This window comes from Peromyscus leucopus, chromosome 8b (assembly GCF_004664715.2).
Source record: "Peromyscus leucopus breed LL Stock chromosome 8b, UCI_PerLeu_2.1, whole genome shotgun sequence".
NCBI classification, from domain to species: domain Eukaryota; kingdom Metazoa; phylum Chordata; class Mammalia; order Rodentia; family Cricetidae; genus Peromyscus; species Peromyscus leucopus.
Window position 1 is genome coordinate 12983678 of NC_051086.1, and position 12620 is coordinate 12996297.

The 12620-nt window shown below is 35.9% G+C and overlaps 1 long non-coding RNA gene across 1 annotated transcript in view; it reads right to left on the reverse strand.

Annotated features, from left to right (window-relative positions):
- Nucleotides 1-2020: 2020 nt before the first annotated feature.
- Nucleotides 2021-12620, reverse strand: part of LOC114689861 — a 551953-nt gene continuing 541353 nt past the window's right edge. Inside the window, exon 3 of the long non-coding RNA XR_003733983.2 lies at nucleotides 2021-2854. This is a non-coding gene — a long non-coding RNA (uncharacterized LOC114689861). The remainder of the gene's footprint in view (nucleotides 2855-12620) is intronic.

The following is a 12620-nucleotide window of genomic DNA, read 5'->3' on the forward strand; positions in this document are numbered from 1 at the left end:
GGGGAAGGACAGCAGTGGCAGGAAGGGTAAGGAGGCAGCTTTAAGTCTCAGCTCTCAGCTACTGCTCTGACCTCTTGGGCTTTTAACTCTGCATTTGGCTTTGTGTTTCTTATTTAATAAGACTGTTCATCTACAACAAAGTAATTGTCTTAATGCAAATCGGTGACACAAATTCTCACAGAATCCTAGGGTTAGTCAGTACCATTTCCAAACACCATAAGCTGTCTTGCTCAGACAGTGGAGGTTGGGTTACTCATAGATAAGGAGTCCCAAATTAGGGTGTCAACCTTGTTCTAGTAAGAAATGTTTTCTGGGTTGCACACTAACTTGTAATTTCATATGAGGGATGGGGGGGAAATCTTAGGGAGTTAGGGGACATGGGAAAGAGTGTCTGGGATGGACACAAAAACAGAGATAAAGACAGAGATAGGTGACAGGTGGGTGGGTAGATATGTAGTAGATAGAAAGGTAGGTAGATTGATTGATACATTGATGATAGGTAGATAGATGATAGATAGTTAAATTATAACATATATATGATATAGATAGATAGATAGATAGATAGATAGATAGATAGATAGATAGATAGATAGATAATTAACTCTGTTATGTCTTATCATAAAAACACCAATTTATTTGAAGGTCCACTTGCTTGCAACTATTTAGCACAATGTCACCACCAAATAACATTATACTTAAAATAAAGACTGGGTTGTGACCTGAGAGAATCACAGTTAAAATGGGAACAAGCTTTACTCCATTATTATCAACATGAAGATTTTCTAATCTCAAACATTAAATGCTTCCTGAAAGTTGGAAGATGTTCCTTACATCTTAGTTAAGACACAAACACATAAAATATATGGATGAATGGAAAAAATACATAAGGTGAATGCATTTATTACAATGCTCACTTAGATAATTATAAAAGGAGCATTTGATGTTTGGGGGACAGGGTAACTTTCATGAAAGAAGCCTCAGCTAGAATAAGTATTTCTTTGAAGCCAATACTCAGTTTACAGTAAATAGGCACACACACACACACACACACACACACACACACACACACACACACACACCACTTCTATGTCCTTTAATTCCCATACTATACCGTAGTCTAAAGAAAGCTAAAAGTTCTAGCTTGAAATGCTAACAATTTTTAGAGAAATTTATTTCTTCCAGTTCACTGTGTTCCTATTCAAACTCTTCTGGAAATGAAAACAAACAACTTTAAAGTTATTTCCCAAAGAAGATTCTCTCTGAGCAGCTCTGTGAAGGTGCAGAGTCAAGACCAATCCAAATCTCTTTGTGTAGTATGTTTCTTTCTGTGTATGGCATGGTTTCACTTCCTCTGTTCCTTAATGCCAGGTCTCCTTTCTACTCTAGATTGTAATTGGCTTGAGGGCAGAGGCTATACTTTCCCTTTGTTGAGTAGAAGTAATCTCAAAGAGCCTGCAGTATTGTGAGCACTCAATAGAATTTTGTTGATGACTGTGATGTTTCTGAAAATGGCTAAGAATAAAAGCAGATAGCTGTGGGCTGCTAGGGCCCTCACTTGCTTATACTCAAGTACCTTTCTCTCCTCCCATAAACAATAACACATCTAGGCAGCATCTATGCAGGAAAGTGAGTCAGAAGAGCAATTCATTTCTCCAGTGCCCTGATGTGACTCTCTCAATGCCTTAGGAATCTGAGTGAGGATTTGTTTTAAACATACAAGCTGTTCAATGTCTCAGCTCCGTAAGCACAAAACCTGATCCCACTCCCTCCTCCTCAATCCACATATTCTTAATGCTTAAACTGTGCCCTTGAGACTTTTCTGTTAGTTAAGAGATGTACAACATAGGGGCAAAAATCAATCTTAATTAAGGCGAACTTTGGAATTATGATCGAAGGAAGGTACATTAGCCAGTGCTTCCACACCCCATACACTGTTGTTATTGATGTTTGGACAGATGGGGAAAGTGAAACAGGAGTCAATATTTCGATCCCCTGTGTTCTCTAAGGATCTGAATTTTCAACACCTCCATAATGAGTGCTGGTGGTGTTTAATAAATACACAGCCACCCCTTGGAGTAGCTGTGTGTGGAAGACACCAATGAAGTCACTAGACCTTCTTAGTAGTGAGAGAAAGTAGCCTAGACTTAGTGGGACTGCGATCTAAGTTGTGTGTTTGCCGAGGATTTTAACATCCAGAGTTTCTTTTAGCCAGGGTGAAAAGTGTTGACCACTGGTTGTTTCACCAAAGAATATAACGTGGTAAACATCCCCACGTTGAGATATTTGAAATGCAGAGAGTGCCCCTACTGAAATAGAGTAGACAATGGTTGGATCATGTGACACTCTCTCCTCCCCTTATCTAAGACTATTTCTGCCCCATCATCTCATTTCAGTAATAATTATAGCATAAAATATTGGTAATTGAATTATAATAATCAGTTGACCTAAGACAGCCAATCAAATTCTCTCTCTGGAGACAATGACTTGTTAATAGGGTACAAGAAGCCTATTAGTTCTTTGAAACAGTACTGCACATGCCAAACTAATTATGTGAATGCCTGTTCACTCTTCATTTTTACAACACACAGTCTGAAAAGAGAAGAATATATGTATCTAAGATAAGGTAAGGCATTCCAGTGTTAAACAAATGAGAAAACTAAACAACACTACTGCAACCAAACAGCTAGTCCAACTATCCTATTTGTGACTATCCTTTTGCAAAATATCCTTTTCAAAATAATTTATTTTTGTATAAGCTAGGATGAGTGAGGGAATATTGGTACTCACATATTTTTGAGTCAACTCTTCTCCTTCACCAAAAATCGACCAATCTTTCAGCAATGTTTCAGGCACTCTTGAACATGGAAACAAGAAACACATTTTCAGTTTTATGTAGATCATTGCATAGTTAGTCAAATAGGAAGTGAAAATTAAAAACTCTATAATACAATGTTACTAATGATATGAAATGATGAAACACAAGCTTGGAAAATTAATAGATCAACAGTTTGCAGAGGAGATTTGGAGAAAGAGCTTAGAAATGTGACAGAATGTATCTAGTTAACATATTTTCCAGGTGGACAAGGAGGTCGATAGCATACTTCCTGAAAGTAACAAGATGTAAAAACAAAGAAGTCTAGGATGGCATTAAGTATTGACAGTAAAAATAACCGTAAGACTTGATACTTAGACACATAATATATTAGTCGATGGAAAAGGAAGAAGAATCTTTTATTATCCTACTGTAACAGAGACCTTGGATTAAGCTTCATTGAAAATTTATCAACTTGTGGCCAGAGTTATAATCACCATGAATGATGTGCACTCAATGGGAGTATTTCAAGAAACTTCAGGTCAGAAAGGGATGCTAAGAAAAAGGATGGACTCAGAAGTCTCCAAATATCCAGAGGATTCTTAGGACCTTCGGCAGATTGTTCTGACTCCTATGGCTTGCACAATTGGCTGAGATTTTAGTACAGGTGGGTTTGGCAAGGATATTCCCTCCACTCTTGGCTTATGGTCAGCCTAAGAATGCCTATTTATCTTTGCTTTTCACTAAATCTCGATGGGTCTCTGGACAAGATAAGAATCTTGCATGTAGGGAGTAATCTTGTTTGGAGATTGAATCCATCAGTCCATGACACTTTCCCAGGTTTCTCATAGAAAACTGATAATTCCAAGAGTCATCAATCTTCCAAGAGGAAGTCTGTGGAGAAAAAGTTCCAGATCACAGAGATGATTGACTTTTAAAAAATATTTATTATAAACTCTAAGAATGACTAATTTGCTGTTGAGCCTTTTCTAGGTATCAGTAATTATTATAAGTAAATTATATACATTTCCTAACTTTATATTTTAAGAATCTTCTGAAGTAATATTATTAAATATATTTTGTGGGTGAGAGATACAAAGATCAAATATTCTAAATAATTATACCAAATTTATGTTCTCAGTAAGTGTTAAGAACTATGCATAGGCTATAATTTTTATAATTTAAGGTATTAATTTTCTTTTCTTTATTTCTTCCTGAGGATGACCTTGAACTCCTGATCTTCATACCTTTCTCTTCCAGGTGCTAGGATTATATGAGTTCATCATTATTATAAGCTCAATTTAAAATCTATAAATTCATTATTTTTTTATTTCCTTGAGTGAAAACCTATTCTCCAGGCTCTATTTAATGACTCCTATTTATAAGAGCTATTTCAGCTGTTTTATTTCTACTAGCTTATGTAATTATGACAAGTATATAGTGATGCTAATACTATCACTATCCCCACAGATGGTTACAAAAACAAACCTGAAGAATATCAGTAATAACAACCAGCAATTATAGGCTAATAACGTCTTGTGCCAGGCAATAGTGGCACATGCCTTAAATCCCAGCACTCAGGAGGCAGAGGTAGGCGGATCTCTGTGAGTTTGAGGCCAGCCTGGTCTACAAAGTTCCAGGAAAGGCACAAAGCTACATAGAGAAACCCTATCTCAAAAAACCAAACAAACCAAAACAAACAAACAACAACAACAAAAAAAAACCAGTCTTGTCAACAAAATTGTCCTTTTCCTCATCCACAATGCATATGCACATGCTAGGTAGTATAGCAAAGAGAAATTAAGAGGACCAATAGAATCAGTCATTAGTCAGATGAAAATAAAATGACTAGATTATTCTGATTTATCCAGGGAGGGCCAGTGTAATCACAGGATTCCTTACAAAGGGGACAAGAGATTCCAAGAGAAGAATGGGCAAGACATGGATACAAATAAGACTTAGTCTTAGATTGCTAGATATAACTCAAGAAACAAGAAGCAATGAATAAAAACAGGAAAGGAAGTCTCTATAACTTGAAAAGGGGGAGAAATAAATTCTTTCTAGAACTCCAGAAAATAAAGCACCCTTCTCAAACCTTGATCTTATTGGAAAAGATCTAGAATAGATTCAGAATTGCAGGACAATAAACATGCATTATGTTAAATGACAAATTTGTTGTCATATTTTAGAGTTGGAATAAAACATTAATGCAGCACTTTCCAGCCATTTTCCCATTTATTTCTCAAACCAGCTGCATAGAATTTGGGCTGTTGTTTTTATTTTAGATATAGGGAAATGAAGAATTAGATTGTGTGCATATGTGTGTGTTGTCCTGTGTGTCAGGCAAGCATTCTGTCATGACACTGTACCCTAGCCCATATATATATATATATATGTATGTATATGTATATATATAACATAATTATATACATCATTATATAATATGTAATAATATATTATTGGTATTATTAGCAGTAGTATTATTAGTATTACTGTTTGTATTATTGGTAAGAGTCTCACTGAATAATTTTCAAACCAGGTATAAGTCATTTTATTTTAAAATAAAGTGTGCATGGAAACCCATTGGGTTATGTAAACTAACAATTCTAACAATGCCTTAAATGATAAATAGTAAGTGTGTGGTTAAATACGGGGGTTATTACACACAGAAAAGAGAAAGGGATATGTCAATCACTTAGAATTAGAGAAACAATGTCTTTTATGTTGATGAATGATAACAATGTATATCAGATCACAATGAAAATGAATCCTTTCAGGAGAAAAATGCTGCCTTTCTATCCAGAATGGGAATAGGTTTTGGAGTCAAATTCTGTTTTTCTGTCAGACAAATTGATAATGCTCTGTTCTGTTCCTCCCTCTGACCACTCTGGCCTAAAATCTCAAAAGAAAACAACTGCAGAAGGATTCTGACAATAAGAACAGAATTCAAAATATCATTGAACAGTCATCGGCATTAGACCCCTTCCCCACAATACTAAGTCCAGTTCACCAGGATCTGGTATTAGTAGACAGACAGAAGAAACTCCAAGGAAAGGCCTATTGGTCTAGATCTGGGAAAGAGAGGACATCTAGTAATCATGGGAAGTGTGAAATTCTCTCCCCCTTTCTGTTCTCTTGAGTTTCCTCTTCTTTTCTTTTCTCCTCTGGCCTAGGACACCAGCAAACTTCCCCCTATCATTAATAGAGTCCTACAGGGCTCAGATTTGTCCAGCTGATAAAGAATGGCCCTGAGAGTGTAGGCCCAATTGCTACTGCATGACTTCTCTCTCTTTTGCTTCCCATTGGTTCGGCTATGGATATGAGATCAATCATAGAGATTATTGCGAAGTACCATAGCTGTCCTCACATATCTGCCAAAGCACAGAAAAGAGGGCACTCAGGGAACTAGAAAGTGAAGGAGACAATGCAGTAAGCATTGGCAGGACACCCAATAGCGTGTCATGAAATTCTTACCCCCAAGCAGCACATGCTGGGATTTGTACTCCTCAGCAGAGGAAAGGCTTTGAGAAACATTAACAAGTAGACCAACTCCTATGCTCACCACTCACCAGAAGACAGTAGAAACTAAAAATACTTTGAGAAATGAACTGATATTATAGTCAGTCTTCAGAAAGAGACTAGAACTTGGGCTCCAGTCCTAGCTAGAATAACTCCATTATATAAGAAAAATATAAGCATCATCTAGGAGATTTAAGCATGACCTCCATTTTTATGGTATAATATTTACAATGGCCAAAGTTAGGTTAAGCATTATCTAAACAAAAAGAACAATGTAATTTCTCTTGGAGAAAGTCAACAGGCATCAGTAGTGACATGGTACTAGTGTTCTAAGAATAACATCTGTCATCAACAAGTGCTTAGCAGGAAATCGGAGACCAGCTGTCTCTGTGGTTTTCCCCATCATGATCTGGACCCCCCTTGCTCATAATATCCCTCTTCTCTTTCTTCAACTGAACTCCAGGATCTCAGCCCAGTGCTTGGCTGTGGATCTCTGCATCTGCTTTCATCAGTTGCTGGATGTAGGTTGTGTAATGACAGTTAGGGTAGACACTAATCTGATTACAGAGGAAAGCTAGTTCAGACACCCTCTCCATTATTGTTAGGAGTCTTGCTCATGGAATTTGGACTGACAGCTGGGAACCTGCATGGGACAGAACTAGGCCCTTTGAATGTGGGTGACAGCTGTGTGGCTTAATCTGTTTGTGGGGCACCTGACAGTGGGATACACTGCACAGTCTTGATTGCAGGGAGGTGGGGCTTAGTCCTGCCTCAACTTGGCACTTCAGACTCTGTTGACTCAGCAAGGGAGGCCTTACTCCTTCTGAGGAATTGATTGGGGGGGGGCACAGTGGGGAGGAGGTGGGAGGGGAGTAGAAAAAGGGGAGGGAGGAGGAACTGGGGTTGGTATAGAAAATTAAATAAATAAGTAAATAAATAAAAGAAATTAGAGAACATTGTTGATTAAGATAGGAATGAAAAACTAAACAAATAACTTAGAACCATCAGTTGCAAGCAAGAGCCAAATGGACTTAAGAGTAAATCAGATGCAAAAGAATGAACTTGCAGATTAGTTGATAAGAATAATGAGTCTGAACAACAACAAAAACCAATACTATTAGAACGGAAGCTGATGTCAGTGATATGCAAAACAGTAATAAAAATCTCTAATATTTCCATGACTGAGTCTAGAAGGAAGTGATGGGAAACCAGAACCATATTAATAATAACCCTACAGAGTTTTGAGGATTAGCAAATACAAAGTAGAATAAAGCAAAATAAATGAACTGAAGATAGAGGAAAGAAATCAAAGAACGAAAGACAGGCATACAATGCAGAGATGGAGGAAAGAAGAATTTTAAAAATAGTATATATTCATTATCCAAAGTGATGTTTCATAATGAATGACATTTTAATTAGGTACTTTAGGTCCATTGCTGTGTTCACCCAACTCATTACCCTATCTTTCTCCCTCCTCTCCTGCTACTCTTTTTCGGCTTCCAAAATAATAGCCCCCTTCTACTTTCATGTAATCTATATCCTTACATATATAGATAATATGTTATACACATAATATTGTGTATGTGTATCATATATAATATTTTTTAATGATACATATTTATGTGTGGGCATGTACACATTAAGTGCAGAAGCCTTCAGAGGCCAGAAGATGGTCTCCTATAACCTCAAACTGGTATTATATACAGCTATTAACTGCCCAATTTGAGTGGTAGGAGCTGAACTTAGATCCTCAGGAAAGACAGCAAGTACTCATAACCACCAAGCCAACTCTTCATTTCCTGAAATACAATCTCATAGAGATACAGGAGGGAATATCTCTCAAAGCTAACAACTATCCCAATATCTCTATGAAATGAAGGTAAATTAAAGGTATTCTACGGTGAAAGGTAAACTTAGAAAAAGCATTGGGGGGATATTTTCAAACTGAATGGAAATAACATCGAACTTTGAATAATACTAACAATAGAACATCAAAAAGTGATAAATCTGAAACAACTTAATGGACTATGCATTTCCTTTTGATTGTGTATGGTAATGCTTGATGGGTGAAATTTAACATTGTTCATTGTGATTGCCAGTGTATGTATATGTAACATATAATGCAATGATAATATAATCAAGGGAGGTTGAAGGGCTGCATCTCTTTGTAAGATTTTTACAATCCATTTAAATGGTGATTCTAAGATACAGGAAAGCAAGATGTTTACATTATAATTTCAAGAGCAGCAATCACAACAATAACGTTATTCCTATCATACAATGATAAAACACACCAGATAAACTCAAAGAGATGTGGGTGGGAAGATACAGCTCTGTGGTGGCATGCTTAAGTAGCAAGTTCAGGGCCCTGGGTTTAGTCACCAGGACTTTTCAAACAAAATGAAATGATGCAATTGTGAAATAATCCAAGATAAGGCAAGAAAGAGATATTAGAACAGGTCAAATGATGTGGTGACACCCCTAAATCTAAACTAAATAGCAACTTCATTGATCAGCCTCAAACAGTAAGATGGACGTTACCAAGGGATGAAAAGAGTTCTTTAAACTACAGGCACAATACAAGAAAAACAGCATCCATAAATCTTTCCAAATAGGAAAAAGTGAAATAATGGAAGATAATACACTCTACACTAAATTTTTAAAAGTAGGGGCAGAGTTGGCATGGTGATTCACCAGGCAAAGTCACTTGTTACCATGTCTGATAACCTGCATTTTATATCAGGACCCATATGGTGGATGGGGAGTATTGATGGCCTCTAGATGACCAGTAACATCCATGGGCATGCCATAGTGCATGAAAACAAATAAATGCATAAATAGAAAATGAGTGAGTACATAAATAAAATATGGAAGTGGGAATCACCTTAATATTGGCCCACAGGGCCAGATACAATAAATTACATAATAAAAACAGGACTAAACCACCAAATGCCATAAGGTCTTCCATGTGTATGTATCTAACAAGAACATATAAAATACAAAAAGAAAAAAATAGGAAGAATAAATGCCCATGAAAATAAACTCTCAAATACAGTTGGAGACCACGACTCCTCTGTTCACTAACTATATCATACTTAGGTAGAAAATCAGCAGTGTATATAGAACTGATCAAAACTACCAACTGGTATATTGTAAGTAACATCTGTAGCCTACTTTAAAATAAAGAGAGAGGGAAAAAACACACATTGTTTTCAAGTATTCATGGAACACATCAAGAAAGAACATATTCTGAGCATAAACAATAAAAAAATGACATTTAAGAAAGTAAACTTACTTGAATTATACTCTTTGACATTTATGAAATTAAGCCTGGAAAATCAATAACAAAAATGATCACCTCAAGAAATCAGAACATTGGAAAATTCAGACCCTCTAAATTAGTCATGGGTCAGAAAGGAAGATGTCAGGAAGTTTACAAATGACTTAGAGCTAAGTGAAAATAAAAACTCCAACAAATTAAAATTATTGAGATAAAATAAAAGCAGTGCTGGGGAGAAATATATGACATGGAACATTTATATAAAAAGGACAAAAGATCTTATGCCCATCATCTACTTTGCTTTATTAAGAACTGAAAACAAACAAAAGATAAAAAACATAAAGATAAAAATAAAGGTATTATGGGACTTATGCAGGGACGCTTGGCTCAATCTGGGACTAGACCTGACTGGACTGAGTCTATCAGGTCGATCCCAGTCTTCGGGGGAGACCTTGATCTGGAGGAAGTGGGAATGGGAGGTGGGCTGGGGGGAAGGGGAGGGAGGCAGGAAGGGAGAGAACAAGGGAATCTGTGGCTATTATGTAGAACTGAATAGTATTGTAAAATAAAAAAAATTAAATTAAAAAAATAAAATAAAGGTATTAAAGATTATAAAACAAAATCTCATCCTATGAAAACGTTAATAGACATGACAAACTTCAGACTAACCCACAACAAAACATAATGAGAGTAGACTGAAATTGTTTGTACCCTGAAGGAAGGGGACATGCTGCTAAAGGTGTGAGCAATGCAAAGGACAGTGACATTACATCAATCAGTTCCTCCCAGCTCAGAGCTACCAACACACTTTCAAGATAAAATAGAAACAGGAATAGTCCAGTGTCTGCTAGAGCACTGAAATCATGGTTGCAAACTATCTATCTGAGGGATTTACAAACCTCCATGGTGTTACTAGGAAGTTCTATTAAGTCAATGATTGTCAACGTTCTTAATGCTGTGACACTTTAATGCAATTCCTCATGTTGTGGTGCTCCCCCAACACCCCCTCCCACCCTGTAACCATAAAATTATTTTCATTGCTCCTTTATAATTGTAATTTTGCCACTGCTATAAATAATAATGTAAATCTCTGTATTTTCTAGTGATCTTACTTAACCTCTGAGAAAAAGCTCTTTAACCCTTAAATGGGGCATGACCCCCAGGATGAGAACCAGTGTACTAAGCCTTTAAAGAATAAAGAGCAACAATTTTGTACAAACCATTTCATGTAACAGAGAAGGTGGAATGAGCACAAATTGAAATGAAAGGCCCAAGTGCAAAAATATATTCACAATAGTAAAATAAAATGTTTACAAATCAGTGATGTATTTTAGTTATTGTTCAAGTTGATTTGATCACACTGCCGTCAAGTTAGCAAATGAAAATAGCAATAGAGATAATAATTAAATAAATAAGTAAATGGAAAAAAATAGGGAAAATCGCAAAGTTTGCTATCCATACATGTCCCAAAACTGCAATAGTCAAGGTAGTACTTTCTAAAATGATATTGTTGGTTACAGTTCTAGGGTGAATTTCACATCCTTATTTGCATTTGCTTTGCTAAAGGCCCACAGTTTGCATGGGCATCAGACTCATATGTCTTTTGTGTAGAGGCAGCACCTCCTTTTTGAATGATTGACATTTGTCATGGATGTGAGAGGGAATTTGCCACTGAGATATATACTAAGGGGTCGACTGCAAAACTTAGTGTTTTGTTCCTCCACTTATAAATGGAATGGAAGACAGGAATAGCCACCTCTTATTTCATGACCATATTGATACCCACATGAGATGCCTTGAAGTTGTCAAGCACCTTTGGATTATGCAAAGTGACACTCTAAAAGCATATGTCTACAGATTTAAGATGGCAGATGATCAATGTTGAAGGAAAGTTGATGAAATTATTGAGGTATATGACTAACAAGCCCTAGAAACTGGGACTGGATGTTTTAATACTTGAAATGTGAATGCTCCACCACGTAGTACCATATTGTTGGATGTTTCTCTAATTATTTGGGGAATAATTTGTCCCAAGTGTCATGATAACACATCTCTGTAATAATTTATAAAGTTCTGACCTCTTAATATTTTTCTTTGGGTTAAAATTTATGTGAATCCTTGGGGCTAAAGGAATGACTCAGCAGTTAAAAGTACTTATTCTTGCAGAGGACCCAGAATTTTATTCTTAGTATCCATAAAGTGGCTCACAACCATCTGCAACTCCAGGATCAGAGAATATGACACTCTCTTCTGACTTTTGGGGGCATCGTATATACAGACATACATGCAAACAAAAATCCATATAGAGAAATAAATAAATCTTTTTAAAAAACAAAAAGCTATATGAATCAATTATATTTCTTGACTTAATACAAAAAAGCTAATAGAAAAAAATTTAAAAAATTTCATATTGCTGTATCCTATAAAATATTGGTGATATTTAAAATTATACATTTTCAGGTCTTATGAATTCTTGTCCTCATTAAAACACTAATAGTGAACACTGGTAAATGATACAGTTGTTTTCCTGTCTCATTCATTATTTCAGTCAATTGAAGATTGCAAGCTGTACATTCTAAGTATTTTCTGTTAATTCTGGTTTTCTTTTAATTAAGAAGACCAAATGATGGCAGAAATATGTTGACATTATCATTCTATGCTATCTTTAATGCATTTAAGGAATAGAAAGAAATAGGGATAACAATAATGTGGTAATGCGAATATTCTAAGCGTAAATTGGAGGAATGTGAATACTCATATTTAGTTTCAATTTAAGGTTATTTCAGATTTCATATTGGTTTCAAATAATGGCAGATGTTCAGGGCATATATTGAGATGGGGACTTTGCAAATTGCAACTTCCACAAACTTGGCAGGCAAAATTTGACATTTGATATGATATTAGTTTTTTTTTAAGTTGGAATATATTCTCAAGTGATCAAGATTGTAAGTGCCTTTAATAGTCTACACTTTTCAGTTATGAAGTCAGTTTATGAAAGATGAAGTTTTG